This window comes from Mustela erminea, chromosome X (assembly GCF_009829155.1).
Source record: "Mustela erminea isolate mMusErm1 chromosome X, mMusErm1.Pri, whole genome shotgun sequence".
In the NCBI taxonomy this organism is placed as follows: Eukaryota; Metazoa; Chordata; class Mammalia; order Carnivora; family Mustelidae; genus Mustela; species Mustela erminea.
The window spans coordinates 70,035,658-70,045,352 of NC_045635.1; the positions used below are offsets into that span (position 1 = coordinate 70,035,658).

Below are 9,695 nucleotides of genomic sequence, written 5' to 3' on the forward strand. Positions count from 1 at the left end.
AAAAAAATACAGACTGATTAGTTTTATAGTGAATAAAGACATTTAATTCATATGCTAACATTCTCACTAAGGAAATTCATGCCCAAGTGACTTCACCATTGAAAGAAGCAGCTTCAATCTTACACAAACTCTATCAAGGAAAAATACATACATGCATGCATACATACAATGTTTCAGGATTTATGTATGAGGCTACCATATCATTGATAACAACATGTCAAAAAGAGCATAATGACATTAGCAAGATGGTAGAACAGAAAGTCCCAGAAGTAATTCTCTCACAGATACATCAATATAGTAATGAAGTATGGGCAGAAAGAAAGAAAGAAACAAACAAACAAACCTACTTGAGAATTCCCAAACCCAAATAAGAAGTTGCTGTACTCCAGGAAAGCACAAATCTGAGAAGAGCTATGCTGGAATGGGTAAGAAAGACCATTTCAATATTTTTATCTTAAGCTCATTAAAATCTTGTTCTTGCCTGGATTTTTATTTTCTTCTGGAAGCTTCAGTTTATTTGGCAAAGATATTACAAAAATATATCTATTTCTTCACCATTTTCCACAAAAACATTGGAGGTACAAGCTGAAGGCAACAGTAACAAATACAAAGGTAGAGATGAAGAAGAGAATGAGGACCCACCCAAAGTAGTAGTTACTGAAGTAAAAGAAGATGCTTTTTTTTTTTTTAAACTCCAAGAAGTGTAAACTATTTTACAAGAGATAGGTGTGGATACTTTGCATTTAAAACCTACATCAAATCAGAAGACATAACTTTTAATGTGGGCAGACACTAATTTAGGAAACATTACTGAGTGATCTCATTCCACCCCACATACCTTGTACCTGACCAGGGGAAAAAGAGCTATACTTACTGTATGTGTTCCAAACCCATCTATCAATGAGAAGAATGTCACCATCCCAGTTACCATGTTAATTTGGATAATAGACAAGGATGCAGATGAGTTCCAAAAACTTTTACTGGAGGAAAAATGTGCCTGAACATAGTTTGACTGAGAAATTGTTGCTAAATTACTGCTTTCCCACCATCCCTTAAACTTAGTTTTACTTCTCTTCAACATTCTAAGAACTTATGGATAACTTAAAACTTTTGTGAGATTAATATGTCCAATAAAATCTTTAAATGTTAAATGTCAAGAAACTGTACTACCTTTTATTAAGAACTGTCTAATGTATAAAATACATTTGAATGAAATTTTTGGAAGATTTTAAGTGTTCATTTATTAAACTGACCACAAATTATTTCTTAATAGACTGAAATCAGAATATCAATTAGACTTCCAAAGATGTTTCCAATCCACAGGTTTTGGGGTCTGCTGCCACTGCTGGCAAGGCTTTCCAACAGACCCTGTGTCCAGAAGGAAACTTGCCTGTAGCATTCTCTCTGGTGGACTTGACTGATCTGGGAGAACAGCGCTCTTTCCAAATGAATCACCCTCCCACACTGTGACAGAGATATTTTTTCTTTGTTTTATTTTATTGTTATTTTAAAGTTGAACTTTGAGTACTAAATGTCCCCCCTCAACATTAGAGTCTTTGGCTTTTTATTTCCAGATATTGACTTTTTTTTTTTCCAGCATAACAGTATTCATTATTTTTGCACCACACCCCGTGCTCCATGCAATCCGTGCCCTCTATAATACCCACCACCTGGTACCCCAACCTCCCACCCCCCATCCCCTCAAAACCCTCAGATTGTTTTTCAGAGTCCATAGTCTCTCATGGTTCACCTCCCCTTCCAATTTCCCCCAACTCCCTTCTCCACTCTAAGTCCCCATGTCCTCCATGCTATTTGTTATGCTCCACAAATAAGTGAAACCATATGATAATTGACTCTCTCTGCTTGACTTATTGACTTTTAACCCTGTTTTACTTGATTCAGGAACTGCTTTTTTAATCCAAAGATTTTATTTACTTATTTGACAGAGAGAGAGGGAGAGAGAGAGAGGGAGAGAGAGAGAGAACGTAGAAGCAGGAGTGGGAAAGGGAGAAGCCGGGCTCAATCCCAGTCCCCTAGAATCGTGACCCAAGCTGAAAACAGATGTTTAAGACTGAGCTACCCAGGAACTGTTTTTTTTTTTATTATTTTTTTCCTCTTTTTCAAGGATTTTATTTATTTAACAGAGATCACAAGTAGGCAGAGAGGCAGGCAGAGAGAGAGAGAAAGGGAAGCAGGCTCCCCGCTGAGCAGAGAGCCCAATGCTGGGCTCAATCCCAGGACCCCGAGATCATGACCTGAGCGGAAGGCAGAGGCTTTAACTCACTGAGCCACCCAGGCACCCCAGGAACTGTCTTTTAATTTCAAAAGGACTGTGACTCAGCCATCAAAAAGAATGAAATCTTGTCATTCGCAACCACATGGATGGAACTAAAGGGTAATATGCTAAGCAAAATAAGTCAGTCAGAGAAAGAAAAAAAAAACATATGATTTCATGTTAAGAAACAAAACATATAAATATAGTGGAAAGGAAGGAAAAATATAATAAGATGAAAATTGAGAGGGAGGCAAACCATAAAAAATGCTGAACTCTAGGAAACAAACTAAAGGTAGCTGAGGTGGAGTGGAGGGAAGGAATAACTGGGTGGGTATTAAGGAGGGCACTTGATGCAATGAGCACTGGGTATTATGCAACTGATAAATCACTAAGTTCTACCTCTGAAACTAAGAAAAGAAAAAAGGAACAAGTGGCTTGTTCGGTTTTGTAGATGGGGTTTTGTAGTTTCATTCATGAGGTACTGGTTACTTCTGTATTCCCCTACAAACTAACAGAATAGAGGGAGATTCCCAGGAATGAGTTTTAAAGGCACAAATTTGGCAGCTTATAGTTTATGGACCATGGACAGCAAACCCTTGTAAAAAAAAGAAAGTTAAGTCAAAGTTAAACAATAATACAAAAGAAAAAGAATATGTCTTAGTTATTTGCACTATGATAAACCCTATAGATCTAAGAGCTACTTATTACTTAAAGTCCTAGGAGATTTCATTACACATGAACCATGTGAATTAACCAGGAAACATGCAATAAAGTAATGGAATTAAAAATCTCTGTATAAATGTTGCCTTTAGCTTTAGACAGAAGTATATTCTATATTTTATATATAAAATTTCCATTTACTTTTTTAAGAGTAAGGTATTTAGTATGTCTATTTGGAAAGGAGCCGTGGTTATGTACAAGAATATCTGTGTCATTTCTCCATAGCTGTTATGTAACTAATCTGAGTATTCTTGGAAGACTCTTGGCACATGAATTAGATGCAGATTTTAATGTTTAAATGTCTAATTTTATTCCTTATTAATCTTTTTTTTAGATTATTTATTTATTTATTTGACAGAGATCACAGGTAGGCAGAGAGACAGGCAGAGAGAGAGGAGGAAGCAGGCTCCCCACTGAGCAGAGAGCCTGATGCGGGGCTCGATCCCAGGATGCTGGAGATCATGACCTGAGCCGAAGGCAGAGGCTTAACCCACTGAGCCACCCAGGCGCCCCTTCCTTATTAATCATTTAACGCTGGTACCAAATAGTCCTGTTTATAGCCTCAGCGTCTTTCTCTGAGTGTTCACACACATACTCTGACCTTCAGTATATAATGTCTTCTGACTTAGAACACTCAAAATAATTATAAATAATACAGTTTTTAAAAGAAGTTATAATTTTTAGGCGTCCCTGAGTGGCTCAGTGGGTTAAGCCTCTGCCTTCAGCTCAGGTCGTGATCCCAGGGTCCTGGGATAGAGCCCCACATCAGGCTCTCTGCTCAAAAGGGAGCCTGCTTACTCCTTTCTCTCTGCCTACTTGTAATCTCTCTCCGTCAGATAAATAAATAAAATATTAAAAAAAAAGAAGTTACAATTTTTAGATATGAAGGGAACAGGGAAACAATTTTATGATTAAATATGTTAACTCAAACACTTCAGGTATAGTAGTTGGCCCAACATTTATCATGAGATTCCTGCACTACTGTTTTCTGATTCCAGTAAAGAATTTGTCCCAGTGTGTGACTCTGGATAAATACAGAAAAAGAAGTAGGCTTACACTTTTATGGGATGTGGTCAAATTCACATTGAGAGAGCTAAAGAATGAGTGGCAATTACTTTTGGTTTTTCTTTTTTTTTTTTTTTTTTTTAATTGAGAATATTTGTGAGTTTTTGTTACAGGGGATTTATAGTAAACTGGTGGTCAATACTGTCACAGCAATAGTGGCTCTGCTTCTTCACTGTAGGTTTATCTAACTGTTAGAAGGATCAGAAAATACAGGGCATGGATGTCATCTAGTGTGTCCCACCTTAGCCACACATACTCCCATGGTCCCCAGGAGATGGTAGATCTCTCAGGTACCTTCAGGAGTACCACAGTGCCAATGAAAACATCAGGATTCAGTCACCTGTGATCAACCACCCAAAGGATGGTTTATATATTTTTAAATTAGTGAATATACATGGATTTTTCCCTTAACATTCCCAGCAAATTGCTGTTGCTAAGACTCAGTGTTGAAGTGACAGTTACAGGGACAAATGTGATGCATGTGCCATAACTTACAATGTGATATTTCCTTCATGTCACTTCTGCTCTACAAAGTTCATGGTCTCCACTTTAATCATGTATTAATACATAAAGAGCCTGAAGGTATGTGGATTTTACTGTAAACTCTAAATATTTGTATGTTACTTGGAGGAGGGGTCCTTTTGGCCCCTAGAGAGCTCACCATCTCTTCCTCTACTGTATTAATAGCTAAATTTTGCCACATTGGTTTAGTTGGATTTATTTTTAACATAATATTAGAAATGTGGCTTAAAAATATTTAATGTAGACAAACTTTTATGTTTAGTTGGAGAAGCTATGAAGTATACTATCTACATGGCCTGAAGTGTGGTGTTTTTAATCCATAGCCTATGCGATACAGCAAAGGCGGTCCTAAGGGTGAAAATACATAGCCATCCAAGCATCCCTTAAAAAAAATGAAAAATCCAGAACACACCAGCTGTCTCTACACCTTAAAGAACTGGAGAATCAACAACAAATCAAACCATCTCCACACATAAGAAGGGAAATCATCAAGATTAGAGCTGAGATCAATGAGGTAGAAACCAGAGATACAGTAGAACGTATCAATGAAACTAGAAGCTGGTTTTTTGAAAGAATCAATAAGATCGATAAACCATTGGCCACACTAATTTAAAAGAAAAGAGAGAAAGCCCAAATTCATAAAATTATGAATGAAAAGGGAGAGATCACAACGAACACCAAGGAAGTAGAAACAATCATCAGGAGTTATTATCAACAGTTATATGCCAATAAGCTAAGCAAACTAGGTGAAATGGATGCATTCCTGGAAAACTATAAACTCCCAAAATTGAATCAGGAAGAAATCGACAACCTGAATAGACTGATATCTAGTGATGAGATTGAAGCAGTGATCAAAAACCTCCTAAAAACAAGAGCCCAGGACCTGACAGATTCCCTGAGGAATTCTACCAAACGTTCAAAGAAGAAATAACACCTATTCTCCTGAAGCTGTTTCAAAAAATTGAAGCAGAAGGAAAACTTCCAGGCTCTTTTTATGAAGCCAGCATTACCCTGATCCCCAAATCAGGCAAAGACCCTACCAAATAGGAGAATTTCAAACCAATATCACTGATGAATATAGATGCTAAGATTATTAATCTTTAATTCTAAATCCATTTGTGTTGCATCTTGACAAATGCTGAGCATCCCAATGAACTTTATAAAAACTGTTATGTGTCCATCTCATCTTTTTGAACATTCCCCAGTAAGCAGAAAATTGAGCATTGTGCTGTCTTTATTATTAGAATTATAGGTTGAAAATGTGTGTCCAGTTTTTTTTTGTTTTTTTTTTAAGATTTTATTTATTTATTTGACAGAGAGAAATCACAAGTAGATGGAGAGGCAGGCAGAGAGAGAGAGAGGGAAGCAGGCTCTCTGCCAAGCAGAGAGCCCGATGCGGGACCCGATCCCAGGACTCTGAGATCATGACCTGAGCCGAAGGCAGCGGCTTAAACCACTGAGCCACCCAGGCGCCCCTGTGTGTCCAGTTTTTAAAGAAGTTTCAGATTGGGTTTTCCACAGAAGGACAAGAGTGTCAACCATTTATGAACTGATTTTCTTTAAAAGGATTATAGTTTTGAAATTTCAGTTCTAAATCATATTTTTTATATGCTGCATGCAAGAAAAAAATCTACCTGTTCTGGGGTAGAGAAAAAAATTCCCCCTTAATATTAGAATTCAAAACAATTACTGTAATAACTGAGAAAGCCTTTTTGATTTAGTTTTAAAGTTAAATGAGTTGTTTCCTTTTGGGCATTTGCCAGTTATTCTTTATTTCAGAACACTCGAAATGCAAGCATAGTGCATTTGAAGGCTTTGCAAACTAAATAGCTTACTCCCAAACCCCCAGGTATTCATTCTCATTCTCAAAGTGAAAATTTGTAGCAGAAATTGATATGTCTTGTGGTACTAGTAGGTGATTGTGAGGAGTCTCTCCAAACGTCTTCGTGTCCAGTATTCTAAGCATTTGTATATTCTTGGCCAGAGGCAATCATGTTAAGGACTGTAGATTCTGCTTGGTGCACACCCAAGTGTAACAGTGATGTAAAACCTCTTAGCAATTAAATGGATAAGTTGTTTGTTTTCTATTTTACAATAGGAAATTATTTTCTAGAACTAAAATACCTGAATTGTCAGACAATGTAACCTCAGTTTTCATTAGTTTTTGAGGAAGTGTAATAATCCATGAAATGTCAACAAATAGAAAGCAAAAAAAAAAAAACTGAAAAGAACACACAGAGGCACTAAATAAAGAAATAAGAAAAGATATTTTATGCAAATAGAAACCAAAATGAAACAAAAGTGGTCATGCTTATATCAGATAAAAGAGATTTTAAATCACTGTCAAAAGAGACAAAAAGAACAACATTACATATATGACTAAAGGGTTAATTCACCAAGAAGGTATAATAATTAAAAATAAATGTGCACTGACCTGTACCCCTGGGGATAAAAATATATGTTTATAAAAAATAAAAAATTTTAAAAAAATAAAAAAATAAAAAAAAAATAAATGTGCACTCAACATCATTACACCCAAATATATGAAGTAAATATTCACAGAACTGATGAGAGAAATACATAGCAACAAATAATAGTAGGAGAATTCAATATTTCACTTTCAATAATGGATAGAACATCCAGGCAGAAGATCAAGGAAAAGGAGAATCTGAACATGGATCTAACAGACATAAAACAAATTCTACCTAACATCAGCAGAATACATATTCTTCTCAAGCACACATGGAACATTCTCCAAGAGAAATCACATTTTAGGTCACAAGATAAATCTTAACAAATTTAAGATTGATATCATACCAAGTACCTTTTCTGACTATAGTAAAATGAACTAGAAATTACTGATCAGAAGAAAACTGGAAAATTCAGGAAATGTGGAAATTGAACACACATTTTTTTAAAAGATTTTATTTATTTATTTGACAGAGATCACAAGTAGGCAGAGAGGTAGATAGAGAGAGAGGGAAGCAGGCTCCCTGCTGAGCAGAGAGCCCGATGCAGGGCTCGATCCCAGGACCCTGGGACCATGACCCGAGTCGAAAGCAGAGGCTTTAACCCACTGAGCCACCCAGGTGCCCCTGAACACACATTTTTGAAAAAGTAATAAGCCAAAGAGAAAATCAAAGGGAAATTAGAAAATATTTTGATACAAATTGGGGCGCCTGGGTGGCTCAGTATTTAAGTGTCTGCCTTTGGCTCAGATCGTGTTACCAGTGTCCTAGGATAGAATCCCTCATTGGACTCCCTGTTTGGCAGGAAAACTGCTTCTCTCTTCCCCACTCCCCCTGCTTATGTTCCCTCTCTCACTGTGTCTCTCTCTGTCAAATAAATAAAATCTTTAAAAAATATTTTGATACAAATGAAAATGGAAACACAACATACAATTCTTTTTGTTGTTGTTGTTGTTTTAAACACTTTTTTATGTTCAGTTAGCCACTGTACAGTACATGATTAGTTTTTGATGTAGTGTTCAATGATTCGTTAGTTAAGTATAACAACTGGTGCTCATCACAACATGTGCCCTCCTCAATACCCACCACCCTCTTACTCCCTTCCCCCACCCTCCTCCCCTCTGAGAACCTCAGATTATTTCAGAGTGCCCATAGTCTCTCACGGCTCATCTCTCTCTCTCTGCTTTCTCCCCTTTTGGATTTCCCTACCTTCCTCTATCATCCTCCGTGCTATTGCTTATGTTTCACATATGAGTGAAACCATATGATATTTGTCTGTCTCTGCTTGATTTACTTGACTTAATATAACCCCTCCAGTTCCATCCATGTCAAATCTTATGGGATGCAGCAAAAGCAATACTAAGAGTAAAGTTTATAGTTTTAAACACCTACCTTGGAAAAGAAAAAAAAAAAAAACCTCATACAATATAACTTTACAACTCAAAAATTAGAAGAAGACAAATCTAAGCCCAATGTTAGCAGAAGGAAAGATAAATAAGATTAGAGTAAACATAAAGGAAATAATGAATATAAAAACAAACAAAAAAAAGCCAAGCATTTTTATTAGAAAAGATAAACAAAATAGGCAGATCCTTAGCTAGATTAAGAAAAAAGAGAGAAAACATAAATAAATAAAATCAAAATCAACACGTTACAATTGATGCCATAGAAATTAAAAATGATTACAAGACTACGATGAGCAATTATGTGCCAACAAATTAGATAACTTAGAAGAAATAGGTACATCCCTAGAAACATGTCACCTACCAAGATTTGTTTTGACAGACTAATAACAAATTAGTAGATTAAATCAATAATCGAAACTCTCCCCAAAAAAGAAAAGCCTGGAACCAGATCCCATCACTGGTATGTTATTAAAACATTTAAAGAAGAAGCAATGCTAATCCTTCTCAAACTCCTCCAAAAAACTAAATAGAAGGGAACACTTCACTTATTTTAATGTAGCCAATGTTACTCAGATATCAAAGCCAGACACAAGAAAACTAAATTACAGGCCAATATCCAGGATGAACATAGATGTAAAACTCCTTAACGAAATAATAGAAAATCAAATGCAATAGCACATTAAAACATGAGTAAGTGGAATTTATCCTAGGGAATTCAAGGATGGTTTAGCAAATGAAAATCAATGTTATAAACCACATTAATAGAATGAACAATAAAATTCACATGAACATCTTAAGAGATGCAGAAAAAGCACTTAACAAAACAACACACTTTCTTTATTTTATTTTATTTGTCAGAGAGAGAGAGAAGCAGGGGGAGCAGCAGGTAGAGGGAGAAGTAGGTTCCATGCTGAACAGGGAGCCCAAAGTGGGACTCAATCCCAGAACCCTGGGATCATGAACTGAGCCAAAGTCAGATGCCTAAGTGACTGAGCCACTCAAGCATCCCAAAACAGTACACTTTCAGAATAAAATATTCAATAACAATAAATTGTAGGAAATTGTTCCAGCACCACATATATATATATATATATATATATATAGTGTGCGTGTGTGTGTGTGTGTCTCACAGTTAACATCACATTTAACAGTAAAAAACTGAAAACGATTCCTCTAAAACTGAGAACAAAACAACAGTGCCCACAATCACCACTTCTATTCAACATAATACTAGAAATC

The 9,695-nt window shown here is 36.2% G+C and overlaps 1 pseudogene; it reads left to right on the top strand.

The window, feature by feature from the left end:
- Positions 1-245: 245 nt before the first annotated feature.
- LOC116582290 lies at positions 246-1,001 on the top strand (annotated as a pseudogene).
- The last annotated feature ends 8,694 nt before the right edge of the window (positions 1,002-9,695 follow it).